The following is a 22,223-nucleotide window of genomic DNA, read 5'->3' on the forward strand; positions in this document are numbered from 1 at the left end:
ATCAGTCCAAAAACCCTAACTCATCACTTCCCTGAAGGGTAGGACAGAGTCACTGGGAAGTTGATCGGTAGGAACGTGAGGGCTCTCTTTAGGGAGAATGTCACATGCTGGGGATTCCTGTGTCCTCCTCATGGGGCAGGCATGCAGGCTTTCCCCCACGTTATGCCTGGTAAGGGAGGAAGGGCTCCCTGAGCACCCTGTGGAGAGCCCTGCCTCTGGCACTTGGAGGTAGGCGTGGTGCCTGGGAATAGAATAAGGGACATGTGGAGGATGCAGGGCAAGGGAGCCAGCTATGGGCCCAGGCATGTCCTGGGATGGTCCCCTGGAAGCCAGGGGTTGAGGACATCAGAAACCATGAGTGAGAAGTAGCATCACCCAAGCTATGGGACTGCAGTCATGGGTCCCCAGTGTATACATCTCCAAGCAGCTCACAAAAGAGCTCCATGAGGGAAGGGTTGAGCATTTAGACACCTGTCCCACCCATAGCACATCCATGCTGGATGGCAACTAGAGTCAAAGAGGACATTTTATGCCCCTTATCTCTCCTCCCAGTAGTCTCCCTCCGTCTTCCCATCCAGGTCTGGAGGATCCAGCAGCCTCCAGGGTAGAGGAGGAAGAGAGGAGAGATAGTGACAGAGCTGGCACTGCTCTTTCTGCAGAACTGGTGTCTCAGCCGAGGACAGGTGGATATTTGGGAAGAGATGTTTTAAATAGGATGAGGCTTTCAGGTTTTGATGTTGGACTGGACTGGACATTTTAAAAGCTACAACATGAAATGATTTGTTAGTACCTAAGGACTGTCTGAGAGTCAGAGTCCTTTCCTCCCCCAAAACCAAGGAGTGAGTCAACCCCACAGGGACGAAAGGCAGAGGTGGGAAGAACAAAGCTGCATTCTACATGTGCCCTGCTGTGGCTGGCTCTGTTGGCCACAGTTACACCCTCTTAGCGGGCACCTCTGATGCCACCCGCCAGGCTGGACATTCATCTGCAGCAGTTCACTTGATCTTCACACAACCTTGCAAGAACAGTCTAACAATCCAAATCTTCACATAATGGAGGAGAACAAAAGCCCAGAAAGGTTAAGTAACTTGCCCAAAGAGACACAGCAAGGAAGTGGTAAAGCTGAGTCTTGAAGACAGGAATGACTCCCATGCTCTGTTGTACACACAGTGAGGAGGCAGAGGAGCAGACAGCACCCAGGGAAAAGCCACCCCTTCCCCCAGGCTCAAAAGATAACTTAGTTTTGACACAGGACATCAGAACAAAAAATGATTCCAAAGTGTTGAGCCAGAGACTAGTCCCTAAACTCTTGGAGCAAATGGAGAAAACAAGCCACAGGGAAGCAAATACAGAATTGTCAGGGGAGAACTCAGTGGGCGGGGGCAGGGTCCATCCTGCAGCAATTGCCTTGGAGACTTTTTCCATCTCCAGGGCTGGGACAGGGGAGGAGCCAGCATTTGAGGTTTGAGGTGTCCTCACATAGGCCCAGCTCCCTGTTTATTTACCATTCCTCTGGGAGGCCAAATTATACCATTCCATTTTGGTAGAAGAGAAAAGGGGACCTTAGGAAGGGTAAAAAGCACACCCAAGGTGACACAGGTATTGAGAAACACAGCCCAGATTTGAACTCTGGTCTGTCTGACTCCAAAGCTGGTGCCCCACCATTCAGGGGGAGGAAAGAGGGCCTTGTGGCTAGCTCAAACTGCCCCACTATCAGTGACTTTAACAGCAGGGTTGCTTCAGCAAAATAGTGACTCAGAAGATGGGAGAGAGATGGGCAGGCCCCGTAGACCAGCCTGATTCCTGGGACCTCTGCCCTCCTCCTTTTGTCTTCTAACCTGGGAGGTTAAGTAACCTAAGGTCACAGGGCAATGAAGAGGCCAAGCTGCAATGGGAGGGTCTCTGACTGACCTTTATTCACCCATAAAGTGAGAATGATAACCCCCTCTCCCTTAAGATTAAATCAAATGTGGAAGCAGAAGTGAGCTATGCCTTAGAATGGTGGAGTGAGATGGATGCAGAGATTTGGATGTGTTTGGAAGGAGGGTGGGGGCCCTTGGCCTTGAGGTCTGCAGGGTCTCTGCTCAGAGGAGAGACAGCAGCACCTCCTCCCCTGGAGTCCTTTTCTCTTCAACGCAGTGAGCTTGGCTTGACAGGGGATGGGGGAGAGCAATTTCCAGGGATTTTCTAGCCCTTCACTGAAGTGCTTTTAGGCAAAGCAGCAGCTGTTCACACTGATACTGTAAGCATTGGACAACCCAAGTGTCAAAGCCCAAGAGAGCAGAGACAGAAGAAAAACTGCTAGAGAAAGATGCAGCTGAGCAATTCAGTCATTTCAGAGCCACTGAGTCAAGCACTGCAGTTTGAGGTGGCTGGAAAGTGAGGCTTCAGGGGGCACAAGCAGGGTGGGGTGCAGGGAGAAGTTACCTGACTTGGGGAACTGCAGCTGTCAACACACATGTGTTGTGAGCTAAGCCCTGGAGGATAGGAGATGGAAAGGATGTGAGCGTAGCCCTTGAAGAGCCCTTAGATGAGTTAGGGAGTCAGAAAAATGAACAGAACATTACAATACAGAGTAATAAGTAGGGGAACACAGGGAGTGCAGGTGCTCAGGGGAAGTGCAATTAAAATAGAAGAATGCAAATAGTCCTCAGCCTGGGCTGCATGTTAAAATCACCCGGGGAGATTTAAAAAGATACTGTTGTACAGGTCCCGTCCCAGACAATTAATTCAATATCTCTGGTGGTGGGACCTGAGTGTCAATATTTTTTTTTTAAGCTCCCCACAATATTTTGTTTTGCAGCAAAGATTGAGAGGACAATATTGGGCTGAGGGATGTGGGAATGATTCTTACAAAAGGCAGAGCTTTGGCTGGTCTTTGGCAGAGAGGAGGAGGAAGATGAGGCTATCTATGTGAAGGGCTTTCTTGGAGGAAGGGTCAGAGGAGTGCAGGACCTGCCAGAGGAAAGGCCAGCAGCTCTGAGTGACCAAGGGCAGACTCCGGTGTGAGGCGTGGTCAGAGGAAGGGGTAAGTGGGGGCTGGAGACTGCATCAGGAACAGCCTCCTGTGTTCAGCCAGAGTTGAAGGCTTTCTGAAAGTTATGAGTTTCAGATGCATTTTATTTTTCATTTTTGAGATGGAGTCTTGCTCTGTTGCCCAGGCTGGAGTGCAGTGGCACCATCTTGGCTCACTGCAACCTACACCTCTCAGATTTAAGCCATCCTCCCACCTTAGCCTCCTCAGTAGCTGGGACTACAGGCACATACCCTCATGGCCATTTTTAAAATTTAAAAAAAAAATTTTTTTTTTTAGAGACAGGGTTTCACTATGTTGCCCAGGCTGGCCTTGAATTCTCAGCCTCAAGTGATCTGTCCGCTCGGCCTCCCAAAGTGCTAGGATTACAGGCATGAGCCACTGTGCCCAGCCTTGCATTTTAAGCTAGGGATGACATCATTAGGCTTGTGATATTTTTTTCAACTTCTTTTATGGATTCGGAGGTACATATGCAGGTTTGTTGCATGGGTATATTGTGTGATGCTGAAGTTTGGGGTGCAGTTGAACCTGTCATCCAGAAAGTGAGCATAGTACTCAATAGGTAGATTTTCAGCCCTTGCCTTTTCTCTCCCTTTCTGCTTTTGGAGTCTGCATTGTCTGTAGTTCCCACCTTTATGCCCATATGTACTTATTGTTTAGTTCCCACTTAAAATATGGGGTATTTTGGTTTTCTCTTTCTACATTAGTTTCCTTAGGATAATGGCCTCCAGCTGCATCCATGTTGCTGCAATGAACGTGATTTCATTCTTTTTATGGTTGCACACTACTCCACAGTGTATATGTACCACATTTTCTTTATACAATCCACTGTTGATGGGCACCTAGGTTGGTTCCATGTCTTTGCTATCGTGAATAGTGCTGTGATGAACATACGGGTGTATGTGTGTGTTTGGAAGAATGATTTATTTTCCTTTTGGTAGATACCTAGTAATGAAATTACTGGGTCAAATGGTAATTCCATTCTTAGTTCTTTAAGAAATCCCCAAACTGCTCTCCACAGTGGCTGAACGAATTTTCATTCCCATCAACAGTGTAATAAGTGTTCTCTTTTCTTTACAGCCCTGCCAACATGCTGCTTTTTGACTTTAATAATAGCCAGTCTGACTGGTATGAGATAGTATCTCATTGTGGTTTTGATTTGCATTTCTCTAATGATCAGTGGTAATGAGCATGTTTTCCATATGCTTTTTGGCTGCTTGTATGCCATCAACTGCATCTCTGATCCACGTGGTCTTCCTTCTGTCACTGGAGCTGAAGGTGAAGCCCTGTCTTAGGCTTGTGGCAGAGAGAAATAATAGTATTATGCAATGGCCCTTGAATGGCTTCTGTTTAGAGGTGGCACATGTCACCTCCACTCATACACCATTGGCCAAAAAAAAGTCACACGGCCAAGCCTGGCATTAATGTGACAGGAAGTGTAATTTTATCTCAGAGAGGTGCAGCAAATATTTGGAACAAAGAAACAATCTACTAGGAGGTGCAGGAGAGACAGGGAAGACTCTATATGGACCACAAGCTTTGTGAACTCAGTGGCTGATGATGCTATACCTCTCTACTGGACTCAGCTTCCGCAAGGGTTAAGACAATTTCTCTTTGCATCCATGGTACTATGAACAGCAGAAGCTCTCCATGTTGCATAGGGCAGCTCTGCTTCAGCCTGCGGTGGCCGGAAAGCTCTGCCTCATGGGTCTCCCATCTTGCCCCAGGACCAGCAGGCTAGCTGGTGCATGCCCCTCTCATGGCAAATGGTAAAACTACAAGAAGGCAAGCAGCAACATGTGAGGCCTCTTAGGGCTTAGGCTCAAGACTGTGGTTTTGTCACGTTTGCAACTGACCAAATCAAGTTATATGGTGAAGCCCAAAGTCAAGAGGCGGGGAGTACAGTTTTCCCACAATGAGGCCATGCAAGATTAGGCTGTGTGTGTCATGCTGATGGTGAAAACTAGGGCCAAAGATTCAGTGTCCTCTGAGTTCTAATATATCTTCCAGACAATAGGTCTTTAAATGTGGAAACATAGTTCCATCCACGCTTAGCTTCTTTGTTCCCTTCAGTCATTTCTTATCACAAAGGTAGCTTGGAGCTCTGGGTGAGGAAATGGAAGTTCCAGGAGAATAAAATAGGTCTCTTACATCCCACAGGGTTATAGGAAGAACCAAGTGAGGAGATTGTTATATAAGTATTTGGTAAATTATGTTGGTCTATGCACATGTTATAGTTTCTCATGGCATGGAATATAGTATTTTATCGTGTATTTTATTAGTACCATATCATGGCATATAGTATTCATGTATTTTATCAGTATCATATCAGAGCACCCTCTGGTCATATGATCCTACATCTTCACACCTTTCTGGACATAATATCCAGATGTGACCTCATCTGTGTGGCATTACCCCTCTTGTTATGAATACAATACACCCAGAAATTATATTCCATTATGTACATTCATGTCCCACTTCTAGCAGTGTGGTGCTGCCGAGAAATGCAGACGTGCTGGAGGAAATGAGCAGGATGAACAAGAGGCCCAGGCAGTGCCACCAAAAGTGAGAGGAGGAAAGAACTAGGGGAACAGTAAAGGAATGGGTGGTACAGAACCACAGGCCTGAAATGAAAATCAAAGCCCAGTCTTGCCCAGATGCAGATAGAGGCATTGTCCTAAATAGGAATGGCACTGAACACTCTAGAGACTGAGGTACTATGCTTTGCAAATTTCAATGTGTTTCACATATATGGCCTTACTGATTGGTAAGTTACCAGGAATTATAGTCAGAAAGGATCAGAACATTTTTCAACGGGAGGTAGGCAAGTTTGGGACCCAGGCCGGCAGCATGAGGGATGCTTTACAGGGTACCTCTGTCTTAGGCCAGGGGTTATACTGAAGGCCCCTTAAAGTCCCTCTTGGTTGGAGTTCACTGATTATGTTCGCTTCTGGCACATTATCTAGAAGCCCCATAATGTTCTCCAAAGGCAGAACTGTGTTATTAGTCAAAACTGTGATATTAGGAAAAGCTTCAGGAAACTTGGGCTGTAGTCCCAGCTCTGCCCATCATTTTCTGTGTGACACTGAGCAAATAGTTTAATCTCTCAGATTCATCTTTATGACCTCTAGCATGAAGGGACTATGAGAGACATGGAGGGGTGCCATGCAGATCCTCCTTCAAGGCAAGACTAGCTGCTCAGGACCAAAGCGTGATCAGAAGTTGGCCAGATTACAGTAAGAAGACAGCCTCCAGCTGTCAGCTCGTTCAGGATCAGCTTCATTCTAAGTCACATCCTCCAGCAGGGGCAGCCACATCTTGTGAGTAATTGAGGCATGATATTAAGTCCTGGTCACTTGGGCCTGACACTGGACAACTCTAATGGGCAGCTTGTTTCAGAGCTCCGTGCTGGCTTGGCTGAGGCTTTGTCAAGCTTGTCTTGCAGTTCACCTTCTCCTTTTGCCTAGTCTTGCTTCCTCCCTTTCCTTTCACAGTGCAAATTCCCACTAAATATCTCGATAGCACCCCAATCTCTATCTCAGCATTTGATTCTGCAATACTGAATCTGTGACAGAAGCCAAGATGGGGTTTTGGAGCTGGGTCATTCACTTCCCAGCTGACCGTGTGAACCCCATTGCTGGCAGTGGCAGAGCGCAGACAGTATATCCACTTCCCATCACTGTTGTCACAAACTGCAGCTTGAAACAACACAACCTTCCTATCTCACTGTTTCTGTAGGTCAGAAGTGCAGTGTGGGTCTCTGGACCTTGGGCTAAACCAAGGCATCAGCAGGTTACCTTCCTTTCTAGAGGTTTTAGGGAGAATCTGTTTCCTTTCCATACAGGTTGTTGGCAAAATTCGGTTCCTTGCAGTTGTAGGACCAAGGTTCCCCTTTTCCTATAGGTTGTAAACTGAGGGCTGTTCTTGGCTTATAGAAGCCCCCAAATTTTTATTTTGCCCGTAACCCTCTTCCCCCGTCTTCAAAGCCAGCAGCAGCAGTTGGAGTCCTTCTCACACAAGAAAATCTCTCCAGCCTCTTCTTTCACCTCTGCATGCCTCTGACTCTCTTGCCTTCCTTTTCCACATGTAAGGACTCATGTGATTCAACTGGTTACTGGGATAACCCAGGACGGTCTCTGCATCTCAAGGTCCTAACCTTAATCACAGATGGTGGGGGTATCAGTGATGGGAACAGAGACACCATGTAGCATTTATGGCAAGCTCCAAAGGGAGAATCAGCACAGCCTGGAAATGGGGAGAAAGGCCAGGCCATCCCCAGCAGGGAATGCTTCACTTTATGAAAACAATGCCTGTCATGCTTCTGGGCCCTGTGTGAGATAAATCATCTCCCCATGAGACATCAAGCTGCCAAATAACCAGAACTGGATATCACGAGCCGGGTCCTAGGCGACTCACTGAGTTATAGCATTGGGCACACCCAGTTTTACTCTGCAGTGAGTTAGAATTGGTCCATCTGGGGCAGAGCCTGAGTAGAGGCAGAAGGACAGGTAAGGAACATGAGTGGGTCATGCAGAAACCCACAGCCCTATCATTGTGCCATCAGCACCCCCCACTCAGCCCATGCCTCTGGCTGTTTGGGACAGTGCCCTATAACCAGTTGAAGGAAGAGGAAAAAGCCTGAGATTGGTTTTGGTATCAGTTGTGACTCCTTAGATCACCTCCTTAGATGTGACTGCAAACTGGAATTGATAGCCTCACTCAGGGGTGGCCTTGAAAGACAGTGGTGAGAGAAAATTACCCCAAAGGGCTGAAGTTCAGGTACAGCCTCTGGTCATCTACATTACATGGGAGGAGAAGTGGCCTGAGGCTATGTATTAGTCCGTTTTCATGCTGCTGATAAAAATATACCCAGGACTGGTGATTTATAAAAAGAGGTTTAATGAACTCACAGTTCCACATGGCTAGGGAGTCCTCACAATCATGGCGGAAGGTGAAAGTCACATCTTACATGGTGGCAGACAAGAATGAGAGCCAAGCAAAAGGGGAAACCCCTTATAAAACTGTCGGATCTCATGAGACTTATTCACTACCATGAGGACAGTATGGGGGCATCTGCCCCCATGATTCAATTATCTCCCACCTGGTCCCTCCCACAACACATGGGAATTACTGGAGCTACAATTCCAGATAAGATTTGGGTGGGGACAGAGCCAAACCATATCAGATTAGATGTATAGAGATTTATGGGCAATGGCAAATGGCCTGGGTGGAGGTCTGGAAGGAGAGCAATTAGAAAACCAGAGCAACAGTTTCTCAGGGGGAGGCAGGCGGGTGGGTAGAGGGAGTGGGCTCAATCGTTGAAGATCTTTGTCTTACAGTCTAATGCCCATCAGAGAGCACACATCATCAAACAACAAGGAGACGCAATGATCCCCCCATTTGACAGTGGCCTGTATCTGTCATTGTCACCCCAGCCTGGGAGGATGGGGATATGAACAAAGTGGCTGTAGTGCCTGAGAAGAATGCTCCACATGGAGACGTGGACCTGAGAGGTGCAAGGAGGGGCCTGGGGCAGACATGGAGATGACCCCAGATACTCCTTCAAGAGAGGATTCGATGCCCAGCTGGGGCAGTGAGGTCAGCAAGCAGCCTCCAGCCATCAGTCCCTCCAGGATCTGTCTCAACTGCAGAGAGCTGCCTCACCCCAGGCCTTGCCCTTCCTTGGGAGCCCGCATCTGTGGCTGCATGAGGCAGGGATATAATGGTCTGGCCAGTTTGGCTAGATGCAGGGTGTTTCGGGTGAGCCATACTCTAGAACTACCCCCATGATTGGCAAGACTTTGACCAGCTGGCATCGCAGCTTGGCTCCTCCTTCTGCCTAATCCTGCTTCCTCTGTCTCCTGTCTCAAGTGATGATTCCTGTTATGTAGCCTACATCACAAACCCCGTTTCTTGAGAAACCGTTATTGAGATGCATGAATAGATAGATGTGGCTATAGGCAGATAGAGATAGAACCGAAGTGATAAAAGGTAAGTGGAAAAAATGTTTTTCAATACCCCAAACTTTCCCCTTTTCAAGGGTACTTGCTAACCAGGGATCTATTCCTCTGCAGGCATCTGAGCCTGTGGCTAGAGTCACCCAATTCACTTGGCTCTGGACCCAAACATGCTAAAAAGATGACTTCCTCTGACTCCAAGTAAGTGGGAGCTTCTTTTGTGAGCATCCATGAAGAAGTCAGGCAGCTTTTCTTTTTCCAGGCCCTGTCTTCCAGAGGGTGTCATCCACTGTACTCTGAAGACCTCCAGGGCAGCAGGGAAGCCGTTGAGCTCATTTAATAGATGAAAAAACTCTAGTTTCTTGTGCAGAGGCTTCAGTGACTTTTATATTTGGGAGCCTTCCTGAGGGCTGTCTGGTCAGGTCCTTCATGAGCACCACTCCTGGGCAGCCCCTGTTTAAACCTTTTCCCTTTGGAAAGATTTTCATTCTGGCACGAGTGAGTTGGTCATGGAATAGCTGGGACATAGAGAAATAAACATGAGCAGTGAGTTTACCAGATCTGGGCTGAGCTACAGCCCTTTCACTTACTATATAACTTTGGTCAGTCCCTTGACTTCCTTAACCTTCAGCTTTTTCTTTTCTGCAGTGGGGTTGCTAATAACCCCCACTCTGCAGAGTGGCTGTGAGGGCCGGATTCAATGCTGACTGCATGGCCCTGTGCTGGGAGCTTGGGCTGCCATCCTATCCAGACAAACTGGGTGTCCTGCACACAGCTCCTTGCCTACCTCTTGCTTTAGCTTCAGTGGTGGTGGACAGTTCTGGGCTTTCAGACTTACCTTGTTTTGACAGCCTGCAAGTGCAGGACATTAACACCCCAGGGGTGAGGGTTCTGCCACCAAGGTACAAAAAATACTGGTGGGTTAAAACTCCCACCCCACCCCTCTCCTACAGAGGACAGCTCTAGAAAGCATCTGACACATCGAACTGAGCTCCTGTTTGCCACAACCGCAGCCTTGAAATGCATCCTGATGTTGGCTTTTCATTTGTACCTGATCCCACACTCCTCCTTTCCAGAATCACCTCCTAAGCAAACTACCTGTATCTGTGTCTTTGCCTTAGACTCTTTTTGTCTCAGCCATGTTAAGATGGCCCCAGGCAACACCCAGACATTGCCTTTTGAGGAGCTCATGGCATGGTGGTGGGGTCAGATGAGTGTAGTGGTAAATCCAACACAGTGATACACAGCCAGTGATGGGCAAAGCAAAAAGGACTTTGGGCAAGTAAAGGAGAGGTGCCTGGACCTATCTTGGGGTGTCATGGAAGACTTCTGGAGGAAGTGGTGTTTAAGTTGAGACCTGGAAATTGGGAAGATTTTCGCCAAGTGAAGAGCACGTGTGTAGGTATAAGGTGATAGCAAAGGGTGGAAGGAATAAAGGCTATCCAGACAGAGGGCAGAGGGTACTCCAGGGAAGCCAAGAGACAGGGTGGCACTGACGGGGACTTGCAAAGAGTTACATGAGCTTGGATTCTACAGTGAGAGGATACAAGTGGATCTGCTTGGGGACACTGCTGTAGAGGCTGGCAGTTGCTCTCACACATGGCTTTTTTTGGGCCACTGCATCCTGAACACCACAGGACACTACTGAAGGGGTTATTACTATGGATTCCAGCTCTGTTAAAGATATGTGAATTTTAGGTGACTAACACAGGGCCGGCACAGACATTGCCTTAATAGTGTAAAATTTATTTATCATTCATTCACCTTGAGGTCCTTTCCCCTGTTCCCTTTGCCTATAGCCCCTTATCCTACCCTACAATTTTGCCTTCACTCTCAGTCTAATTTTTCTGCTGTGTGGGAATATCCAACTGCTTCTAAGTTCTTAGTACACACACACAAAAAATCATCTCACCCAAGAAGAGAGTCTGTAGATTCTGCCAGCTGGTCCCTGGCTCCTTCAAAGGCAGGTAGGGATTGGTGGAGGAAAGGAAGGTCTGTCTCCCGACAGGTGGATGACATTTTATGGGGATAATAGGACAACTTCTGTCAAGCAGCCATGATGGGTCCTAACAATGTTTGGGTGTGGATATTTGAGTGAGGCCCTGGGCATATGAGAAAATCCCCAGGGGGAGTTTCTTTCTTAACATGTGTGATGCGCTTCTGAGGCTGGAGCCAGGAAGAATAATAGCGCTGAGAAGAGATCCACTGGCTTCACTAGACTGCCAAGAGGCTAATGAAAAAACAAAGTTGAAGAATCCTGCCTTGAGCCACCTTTGGGTCCGTAATCCTGGCTCAGTGTCTGCCTTGGAGTGGGGATGTCATTTACAATTAACTGGCCAGAAAGGGAAGGGGTGCATGTATTTATTGATGACCTACCATGGCCAAGGTCTTTTGTTACTATGAGAATAATGATGATGTGAATATTGTTAGTCCCATTGAACAGATAAGAACATTGAAGGCCAAAGTGAAATGTTGAATAAAGTGGCCAAAGACAAACTGGAAAATCACCAGATTTTCGCCAGATTTTAGAAAATCTGGTGATTTTCCAGTTGCCAAGACAAGATTTGTATTCAAGCTGGTCTGATAATCCCCTTCTCAATATACCTTCCTCCCTTCTCTGGAAGGGTCAAATTAAGTCAAGACTTAACATTTTTCTATCCTGTCTTAAAAATAAATCAGGGCCAGGCATGGTGGCTCACGCCTGTAATCCTAGCACTTTGGGAGGCTCAGGCGGGTGGATCACTTAAGGCCAGGATTTCGAGACCAGCCTGGCCAACACGGTGAAACATCATCTCTACTAAAAATATAAAAATTAGCTGGGCATGGTGGCACACACCTGTAATCCCAGCTACTTGGGAGGCTGAGGCACAAGAATTGCTTGAACCCAGGAGGCAGAAATTGCAGTGAGCTGAGATCATGTCACTGCACTCCAGCCTGGGTGACACAGCAAGATTCTGTCTCTAAATCAACCAATCAGACCCCTGTGCTCATTTTTAGGTTTCCTTCCCTGTCTTGCTTTTTCTCAACCTTGACCCCAAGCAGCAAACAAAGACACAAAGCAGCCCTGGGAAGCTGGCACTGCAGCTGGATCCATGGATCCCAAGTGGCCCTAGATGCCCAAACTGAAATTATGCAATGACTTCTTGAGCTCTGCATCCTTCGAATCAGCTGCATCCTTTGAATCTCAACCAAGTTAAAGCTTATCTTCAGAGAAGAGGAGGAAGAGGATTTTATAACCTTATAATGATCAAATACTCAAATAACCATTGCAATCACATGACGGTTAAAAGTATGAAATCTAGAGTCAGCTTTCCTGCCTTCAAATGCTTGTTACTCCTCTCAATGGCTGTGTGACCTTGGGCAAGTTTCTTAACTGCTCTGTGCCTCAGTTTGGTTATCTGTTAAATGGGGATAATATAGTTCTTGCCTTCTAGAGTTGTGAGAATTAATTAAAGGTATAAAGCACTAAGAATAGAACCTGGAATAGGGTTAAACACAGAATATATATTAGCTTATTTTCTCCTCCTCCTCCCTCTCTTCCTCCCTTTCTTCCTCTTTCTCATCATCATCATTGCATCATCCTATCCCATACCTCTCTACCCCCTAGACAGAGGCATCTTATTGGAAAGGTACACTTGTTCCAAGCTCCCAGGACTCCCTGGGCTTAATGTTTCTAGGCTCTTTTCACACTGAATTTCAGCTGTCTTCCTAGTTGTTTCCTCCTCTTTTGAAAAGTGTGCTCCTTGAGGACTGGAGATATTGTCTAAATTGGGGTTCTTATCCTGGATCTTTTGAATTCAGGGCTTTTATTAACTTGGATGGGAAATTTACATCTTTATTTTCATAACCACTTCTATGTCAATGGTTCTCAAATGCTCAGAATTACGTCAAAGGCTTCCTCAAACACACACTGGTGGGTCTCCACTAGGGTGAATAACCATCCTGGTTTGCCTGGGTCTAAGGTGTTCCCAGGATGTGGGATTTTCAGTGCTAAAATTTGGAGCATCCGAGGCTAATCAGGATGAGTTTGTCACCCTACTTCTAATCCCAGAGTCTCTGATTCAGTCTGAGGTGGGGTTCGAGAACATGGATTTGGAATGGTTTCTAGATGATACTGATGTTGGGATCACAGTCTGAGGACTCTGCTCCAAATTTTATACACTACTGTTATAAATGGAGCAATACACTGCAATATTTTCTTTTTTTTGAGACAGCATCTCACTCTGTTGCCCAGGCTGGAGTGCAGTGGCACAATCTCGGCTCACTGCAACCTCCACTTCCCAGGCTCAAGGGACTTTCCTGCCTCAGCCTCCCGAGTTGCTGGGATTACAGGCACATGCCACTACCACCTGGCTACTTTTTGTATTTCTAGTAGCGATGGGGTTTCGCCACATCAGCCAGGCTGGTCTTGAACTCCTGACCTCAAATGATCCACCTCCCTCGGACTCCCAAAGCGTTGGGATTACAGGCATGAGCCACCGTGCCCAGCCCACACTGCAATATTATTAGTAGTACCTGTGGCTTTACCACAACCAAAAATTGTATATAGTTTCTTTTCTTTTTCTTTTTTTTTTTTTTGAGACAGGGTCTTGCTCTGTCTCCCAGCCAGGCTGGAGTGCAGTGGCATGATCTTGGCACATTGCAACCTCTGCTTCCCAGGTTCAAGCCATTCTTGTGCCTCAGCCACTTGAGTAGCTGGGATTACAGGTGCATGCCACCACACCTGGTTAATTTTTATATTTTTAGTAGAGACAGGGTTTCGCCATGTTGCCCAGGCTGGTCTCGAACTCCTGGCCTCAAGTGATTGGCTCACCTGGGTCTTTCAAAGTGCTGGGATTATAGGCATGAGCCACTACATCTGGGCAGAAATTGTATATATTTTCTTATCACATTATAGTTGTTACAGATAGCTCAAAATATCATTTACATTCATTATGTTGAAATTATAGTTGTTATGAGACAGCTTGCTCAATTTATTATTTAATGAGTTAAATAAAGATGCACATATATTACTATACTACCACTTCCATTTTTAATATTTTGATAGCTACATTTTAACGTAATTGATTTCCTTTATAATCTTAAATTTATTTTTTTAAAATATTGTTCTGAGAAAGGGTCTGTAGAATTTCATAGATTGCCAAAGAGGTTGATGGAACAAAAAGATTAAGAATCTTTTCTCAGGGCCAACTCTGTGCTCTGGCACCAGGCATAGGGACTAACATGCAGTAGGAACTCAATAAAAGTTTGATGAGTGAATGAGACATCTTCTGGGATGGTTGTCTCTTCATTAATACACAAAATATTTATGGAGCACTTAATAAGTGTTAGGCATATAACCATGAATAAGCAGGCCCACTTCCTGCTCCTCAAGCATTTATAATCCACCCAGGAACATCTATAGAGAAGCAACCAGATGACATGAAGCCCGGAGGCCACGCAGTGCCAATTTCTTTTCTGAAGTTTTCGTGATTTCAAATGCCTTCCTCACACTCCACTTCCACGCCCTCATTCTGCCCTCCACGCTCTGCCTGCACAATCTTTCTAAGACACACATGGAGTCCTTTCACATCTAGCCTTAATGCCGTCTGGTGGCTCTCCCAGTCCAGGGGAGAAAGCACATACTTGATGGCAGGACTCACCTGGCCTCCCTGTCTGTCTACTACTCCCACCCTCACCCCATCTCGAGCTTCTGGTGGTTCAAGACATCAGGTTATTCCTACCTCCAAGCCTTTTCTTAGGCAGTGCCCTCTGCCAGGAGTGGCCTCTCAATTTCTTACTCTGTTTTACCAGACTAACCCCTACCTATCTTTCAAGACTCAGGGCAAGTTACTCTTTTCTACTTACCTACTGATTCTACTAATCCCAGCTACTCAAGTGGCTACCCTTTTCCTTTTCTCATGCTTCCTCCCACCACAGTGGAACTGACCCCTCATGGGGTCATGGCCTGTCATGATATGCCTTCTGTGCCTCCTTCTTCTTCTGACACAGCTCAGCCACCGTTCATGGCACAGATTATCCTTCCTATCTCCCCTGGGTCACACTGCCCATCACCAGGTGGGTGATACTAAGTTGGAACTTGCAGCATGTTGCCTGACACCCAAAGAGGCTTGCAAATATTACAATAATCATTATTATATCCGTTCTTTCTCTACCTTTCCCCCACAGGATACAACAATTCTGGCAAGTAACCATCCTTGACAGTCATTTTGCCATGCCCTTTGCCCAATCCAGAACCTTGGATGGCATCTACTTCTTTGCTTGTCAGAACCTTCTTCTCAAGAAGGCTTTGAGGGAGCTCTGTGATCAGCCAGCTTCCTTGCTAGTCACCTTGTTTTTCCCACTTTTCTGCTCCAGGAAAGCAAGCCTGCCTCTTCTCTCTCCCAGGGGCCCACCAGACTAACTCTGTGTCTCCATTCATGTTTGAAATGCTATCCTCTCTCCTTCCTGACTAGTCAGAAAGAATCCTCTCCCATTAAGGTAGGCTCTTTCGGATGATTTAGTGACTTGATGACTGTATTAGTCCATCTGCGCTGCTATAAAGGAATACCTGAAACTGCCTAATTTATAAATAAAAGAGGTTTCTTTGGGCTCATGGTTCTGCAGCTTGTACAGGAAGTGAGGTGCCAACATCTACTGGTGAGGGCCTCAGGAAGCTTACAATCGTGGCAGAAGGTGAAGGATGAACAGGCATGTCACATGGTGAGAGAGGCAGAAGCAGAGGGGGAGGTGCCAGTCTCTTTTAAACAACCAGATTGCACGTGAACTCATAGGTTACAATGAGGGCAGTACCAAGCTTTCATGAGGAACCACCCCCATGACCCAAACACCTCCCACTAGACTCACCTCCAACATTGGAGGTCAACATTCAACATAAGATTTGAAGAAAACATTCAAATCATGTCAGAGATTCCTTCAAAGACCCAGGTATTCACCATCTCTGTGCCTGCTGTTCCAGGTTGCTGGCATCATGTTCACATTAGGAGTATAGTGGTTTGCGGAAGTTTCACGTGTCATATCCCAACAACAGATTATTTAGAGGAAGAAAAGAATGTCATTCCTTGTGGCTGTTCCCTATGAAGGAAGAAAATTCTCCCAGATACCCTCCCAACAGGCCCACTCATTTCTCAGTGGTCAGAATTAGGTCATATGCTTATCCCTGGACCTATTATTGGCAAGGGTCAGGATGAGCAGGGAGGCTGGGGCCAGTTCTGGAAGGTCAGTCAGTGGAACAGCAATGTCATCATCACCTGGGAGGTGATCAGAAATTCAGATTCTCAGACTCCAGCCAAGAACTATGGAATCAAAATGTCTGGGTGTGGCCTCCCTCCCAAATCTGCATGGCTATTAAGTGGAGATTGTGATGCTAATTTGAGAACCTGTTTGGATTGACCTCCTGGGATGAAAGGTTTGCTGTGGTTACCTACAATGATGAATTCAATTATCTTTATCACACATCACTCTCCCTCAATACCAATCCACATGCAGCTTCCAGAACTTGCCATATTCCTCTGCCACCCTGACTTTACTCAAGTTGTGTCCCCTCCAATGTGCAATATCTCTCCTTGACCATTGGACACATTTCTGTCCCTCCTTTAAGATACAATGTATCAACCCTCCTGTGATGAGCCTCTCCACTGTGCCCAACAGACCCCTTCCAACCTCGCCCTTTGGGCAGCCAGCATTACTTGCTAGATCTCTTTACAGACCTGTTTTTTTCCTCCATTAATTTGATCTTAAAGAACATATCCTTTGTGGCTTGAGCACAGAAAGAATGTTCCATACTTATTTGTGGAATGAAGAAGATGGCTTAAGTTCTTCCTTTGGGCCTTGGGAAGGTTGGTGGGTGAATGTTTATCTTACCTCTTCCACATCTGATGAGGGTTGTAGTGGGGAGACCATAGACCTGGGAATCAGACCAGCATGACTTTGAATGCTACTCTGTCTTAAAACTATGTAGCCTTGAATTAATTCAGCTTATTTGAGCCTCAGTTTCCTTAGCTGTAAAATGGGGCTGGTGATGTCTATCTTCTATGACTGCTCTGTGGATAAATGAGAAAGTGGTAACAAAAGCCCTGGAATGCAGAAGGCATTCGGCCAACAATAGTTGATTGATTCCCTGCCTACTCATGACTGAGGCTTGCCCCCTTCAGCCCTCTCCATCCAAGTGGTAATTTTGGTAATTGGATGCTGGAAAATATTATGTCATTTCTTGCATTTCTTAGTCCTCTCAGTTGACTGTGGGCATCTACCTCTACTTTAAAAGGTGAGTAGTATCTGAAAGAAATTGCTCAATGATTCTCTCTCGTGTGTGTATGTGTGTGTGTGTCAGAGAAAAGAGAGAGATAGATATAAGAACACACACACACAGAGAGAAAGAGAAAGGAGGAGAAACAGAGTATGACAGTCTTCCTTTTGCAACTCTAAACAATAGAGTCGAATGTTGTCAATTTTACACTGTTGTTGTGCTTTGCCGGGAAACACATATGGTTCCTCCCTTGAGGGCATTGGACTGGATACTTCTCTGCCTGCAAGGTCCTTGCCTCTTGTAAGTGGTCACTTGTGCACCATGCTTGAGAACTCACGATTCCAGAGGACAGTTGGTAGCTGGCTTGGCACAGACCTGGAATTAATTGATCACTCATAGCCGTTGAAAGGCTTGGTGAAGAATCACTCATCAGGAATCCCAGCTTCCACAGTGTCCTCTCCTGGGAGCTCTGTACAAAAAGAGGTGTGGTGTGGGATGGTGGCAAGAGCCCCAGTTAAGGAGTCTGGAGACCCTTGAGCCTAGAGGTCCCCTCTGGTCACTCACTGTCCATGAGAGGTCGAAAAGTTTCTCAGCCCTCTGGGCTTCTGGCCCTTTGTAAGTACAAATAGGAATAGCCATGTGGACACAGCCAACTGCATAAGGTAGTTATGATGGATAAAATGCACATATTTGGTGAAAACATTTTGAAATCCATACGCATCGGGAAAATAATAATAAAATGGTAACAACAGCAACAACAGCGATCCTATTACTAGTTACTCTTGGGGCTAACATTTGGCCGAGTGTTATGACAAACTTTTAATCAGTCAGTGTCTGAACTTTACTGCTTCCTACACCTTTTGAATTCCCCCGCTTTGCCTCAGACCTCAGAGATTATGTGTTCACGGACATGCAGCTTCCGGTGCGGCACTGTTTATCTTCATCTACCCCCATCTCAGGGTTTCCCTAAAATCATCCAGAAGAGTTCCTTTCTCCCAATACCCAGGTACTGGACTAAAAGGAGCTAGCTGGGAGAAAAAGGAAAGGAGGGGTTGACATTTTTAGAGGCAGGATGGTTTTCAAGGAAGAGTGTTTTTCCTCCAATTGCAGGTGAAGTAAAGCAAGTGAAAGGGTAAGTGGGGAAATGATTGAGGAAGGGGGAGGGGACCAGTCACTTTTGTCTCGGAGTTAAGAATATCTTCCTGAGTTTTCCTTTCTAAAGACATCTGTGCACCAGCAGAAAATGATCTGTTAAAAAAAAAACAAAACATAAAAAATGCTTTTAGCTTCTAGTCAGAGCTATGCAATGTGCATACTCAGTTGCTTGTGGGAAACTGGAGAGGCTCTCTGGAAATGAGTGTGTGGCCATTCAGTCTTAGGAAACTGGGGCCTTGGTATAGAAAGTTCTTAGACTATAGTAGAAAATTGGTAAATTCATTAATTCGTTACACAGACCTTTACAGAGTTCCTGTCTGAGCTTGAGATGTTCTGAACTTGAATTTTTCTCATATCCCCTGGCATGGGCCTGGCTCACCATACAGGGATTGCAGTGTTTTAAGTGCTCAATAAATGCTTCTTAGAAAATCAGATAAAAATGGATAAAGGTGGGTAAGTGCCCCAACCTCAGCTGGCTTCAGAGGTTCCCAGTTCAATAGCACTTCCTTGTATTCCTTTACGAAGTTATTTCATGCTCCCTTCAGCCCATTTTCCCTCAACAGGAGCCTAAAGGAAAAGTATACTTTAAGATGGATTCAAAGCCATTTCCCACTGCAGTATGAATAAATGACTGGATGTGGTTCATGTTTGTTCCTCCTACAATGGTTTGTAGGGTTACAGTAAGAAATATGTTCTGTGAACTCTAGGAAGCAGCCACTCAGTAATAAGAGTGTAGATGCAGAATGGAAACACTTGGGTTCTAGACCTGCCTAGACATGAGTTGTGAGGTTACGACCAGTTTCTCTTTTCTTACCTATAAATTGGATGTGGTAGGCAGTAGAATGGTCCCCCAAAGTTGTCCATATCATAATTGCCAGAACCTGTGAATATATGATCTTACATGGCAAAAGGGACTCTTTGCAGATGTGATAAAGTTAAGGATCTTGAGACGGGAGGATTATCTCAGGTGATTGGAGTGAGCTCAATGTACCATTGGCCCTCTGTATCTGCAGATTCTGCACCTGCATATTCAACCAAGCACAGATGAAAATATCTGGGGAAAAATACAACAATAAAAAATAATACAAATAAAAATAATACAGTGTAACAACAATTTACATAATGTGTAATTGTGTTAGGTATTGTAAAGAACCTAGAGATAATTTAAAGTACATGGGAGGATGTGTATAGATTATATGCAAATGCTCCACCATTTGATATAAGGGACATGAGCATCTGTGGATCTTAGTACCTGAGGGGGTCCTAAGACCAATCCCCATGGATCTCAAGGAATAACTAATCATAGGGTCTTCATAAGGAGGCAGGAAAGTCAGGGTTAGAGAAGGAGATGTAATCACAGAGACAAAGATCAGAGAGAGAAAGAGAGAGAGGGAGAGAGACAGAGAGAGCGAGAGAGATCTGAAGATGCTACACTGCTGGCCTTGGAGAAGGAGGAAGAGGTCTTCAGCCAAGGAATGAAGGCAGCTTCTAGGAGCTGGAAAAAGCAGGAGCACATTCTCCCTTGGAGCCTCCAGAAGGAACACAGCCCTGCTGACATTTTGATTTTAGCCTACTGAGACACATTCTGAACTTTTGACTTCCAGAACTGAAGAATAATAATGTGTTTTATTTCAAGTCACCAAGTTTTTGGTAATTTGTCACAGCAGCATAGAAAACCAATGCACTGGTATTGTGATATCTCTCAGGTTTTTGTTAGTTGCAAGTAACCCAGGCGGCAGTGCCCCATGGGAGAGATTTATGAGCAGTAAACTGATACTGCACTAATACCAACTACCATCGTTTGGATGCCAAAGGGTTTGAGTTCTAATGGGGGAATACCAGGCATCAGCAACAGGCAATGTATATTTTGAGGGGCAGCACCTCTAATTTTGAGGTGACCAGTGTAGATGATCCTGTCAGTGCCTCATCATATCCCTTAAGCCATGCACTCCTGCCACCGTCCAGCACCAGGATCTCATCTTCATGCCTGAGAGATATTTGTTTCAGGAACCATAAAAAGCTCCTCTGCCTAAAAGGCCAAAAATGCCAGGGCATCAGTGCTCCCGAGGAACAGCATCAATCTTGCCTGTAAATACCCCAGCTCCCTTGCCCCTCAGGTGGGATTCTTCCAAGCATGTAATTCATACAATTTCCCTGAATTTCCTGGAAGGATGAAGGCCCCATCCCATGCCCGTCCCAAGAGCTACTAGAGTCACTTACTTTGTTAATAATGCACCGTGTATTGGCTGTCTTGTCTTCCTCCCAAATCACTTCCTTCCACCAGTGCATTTTTCCTGCACTTTCCAAAGAAACTAGTTGCCCTCAGATCCTTTTTTCAGGGCCTACCTCTGGGAAAATCCCAATGAAGCATCCTTAAAATCTCACTGCCTAGGCTGTTGCTAATGCTGGCCAGTATGGTGTCCCACACCCGTGGTGTCTTCATTTTGTTTCAAGGCCTAACTTCAGTGACAGGCAACATGGCACAGAAGAAAGACCACAGAAGGGAAGCGAGCCGGGTCAGGGACTGTGCCTCTGTGCCTCATTCCCATCTGACTGGGATGTCATGGGTTTCCTGGGTAGCCTCTTTGGACCACAGTATTCACATGAGGCACTCTCCTCCAAAGGGCTGACCTACGATTGGCGAGTTCTGAGCAATAGAGGAGAAGGGTCCCGTGACCCTTTGGTAGGCTAAAACAAGTCCTTCTGCTCTCAGATGGCTACTCTGGGGCAACCCATTGCAGCGACTAGGATCTTGGCACGGCCATGGAACAATGTGTGCTGAGAAGAGACTCCAGAGGGTGAATGCCAGAGTGAAGGTGGTCAGAGGGTGGGGAGAAATCCAGCTTCCCCCCGGCCCCACCGCTGTGCTTCTTCTACGTTTGTTATAGTGGACAGATGCAACTGCAAGGCATGCTGGGACCTTTGCCCAGCCCCAGTTAGGGTGTGGGAGGAAGCAAGTCAGTCATTGGGGCCAACAGGGCAAATGAGGAAGCAGGGCAGAAAATGCTTCACTGAGGGCTGGAAGGGGAAAGGAATCAGAGAAATGTCCACACAGATGTGCAGGAGGCAGAAGAAGCACAAATTAAACAAGTAAGCAAACAAATCAATCTGTAATTACAAATCATGAGAGAGTCTATGAACAAGAATGGGGAGTGTCACAGAGGAAATTAAGTTTGAGCTACAGCATGAAAGATAAGAAGAACTATCCATGCAGAAGCTAGGGGCAGAGTGTCAGAGCAGAAGGAGCAAGCCAGATGGCCCTGTGGAGAAGCGAGAACATTACCACCTTTCTCACCCTATTCTGAAAGCTGCTCAGTGAAGCCAAGAAGGCAGAGGAAGCCCGCAAGTTACCTCTCTCTCCTGTAAGTGATCACCCCAAGCCCCAGACGTTTTCTGCAACACACAACAAGAAGGAATGAAGGAAGGAAGGAAGGAAGGAAGGAAGGAAGGAAGGAAGGGAGGAAGGGAGAAAGGAAGGAAGGAAATTAACCTTTGCTGGATGCTTACTTTGTGTCTGCTGCTTAGAGATACATTTTTTTCTTCAATGTATATTCACCATGACTTTGGACCTGGGTAGGAATTTGACAGTTTGTTAAAAGAGCAGACTAAACCAAGGTGGTAGGCGTGGCAAAGCTGATAGGCATTGGAACCAAAATTCATCTTAGGTTCCACGTGACTGTAAAGGCTATGTTCTCACTTTCCCTTGTGCTTCCTCTAGAAAGTGAAATGGGGACAAATGCAGTTACGAAGGTTTGGCACCTCCTGGCTGATAATACTGTGAGGTTCATTAGCAGCTTCTCCATCACCGGCTTTGTCACACTTCCTCTCT

General features: G+C 46.1%; 1 long non-coding RNA gene across 1 annotated transcript; it reads right to left on the reverse strand.

Annotated features, from left to right (window-relative positions):
• Positions 1-18,113: 18,113 nt before the first annotated feature.
• On the reverse strand, positions 18,114-21,960 carry LOC129524317 (uncharacterized). The gene is made up of 3 exons (XR_008668093.2): positions 21,902-21,960; positions 19,209-19,448; positions 18,114-18,487 (listed from the first exon to the last, which is right to left on the reverse strand). It is a non-coding gene; the product is annotated as an uncharacterized lncRNA (long non-coding RNA).
• Positions 21,961-22,223: the final 263 nt, after the last annotated feature.

Source organism: Gorilla gorilla, chromosome 7 (assembly GCF_029281585.2).
Source record: "Gorilla gorilla gorilla isolate KB3781 chromosome 7, NHGRI_mGorGor1-v2.1_pri, whole genome shotgun sequence".
Taxonomy (NCBI): domain Eukaryota; kingdom Metazoa; phylum Chordata; class Mammalia; order Primates; family Hominidae; genus Gorilla; species Gorilla gorilla.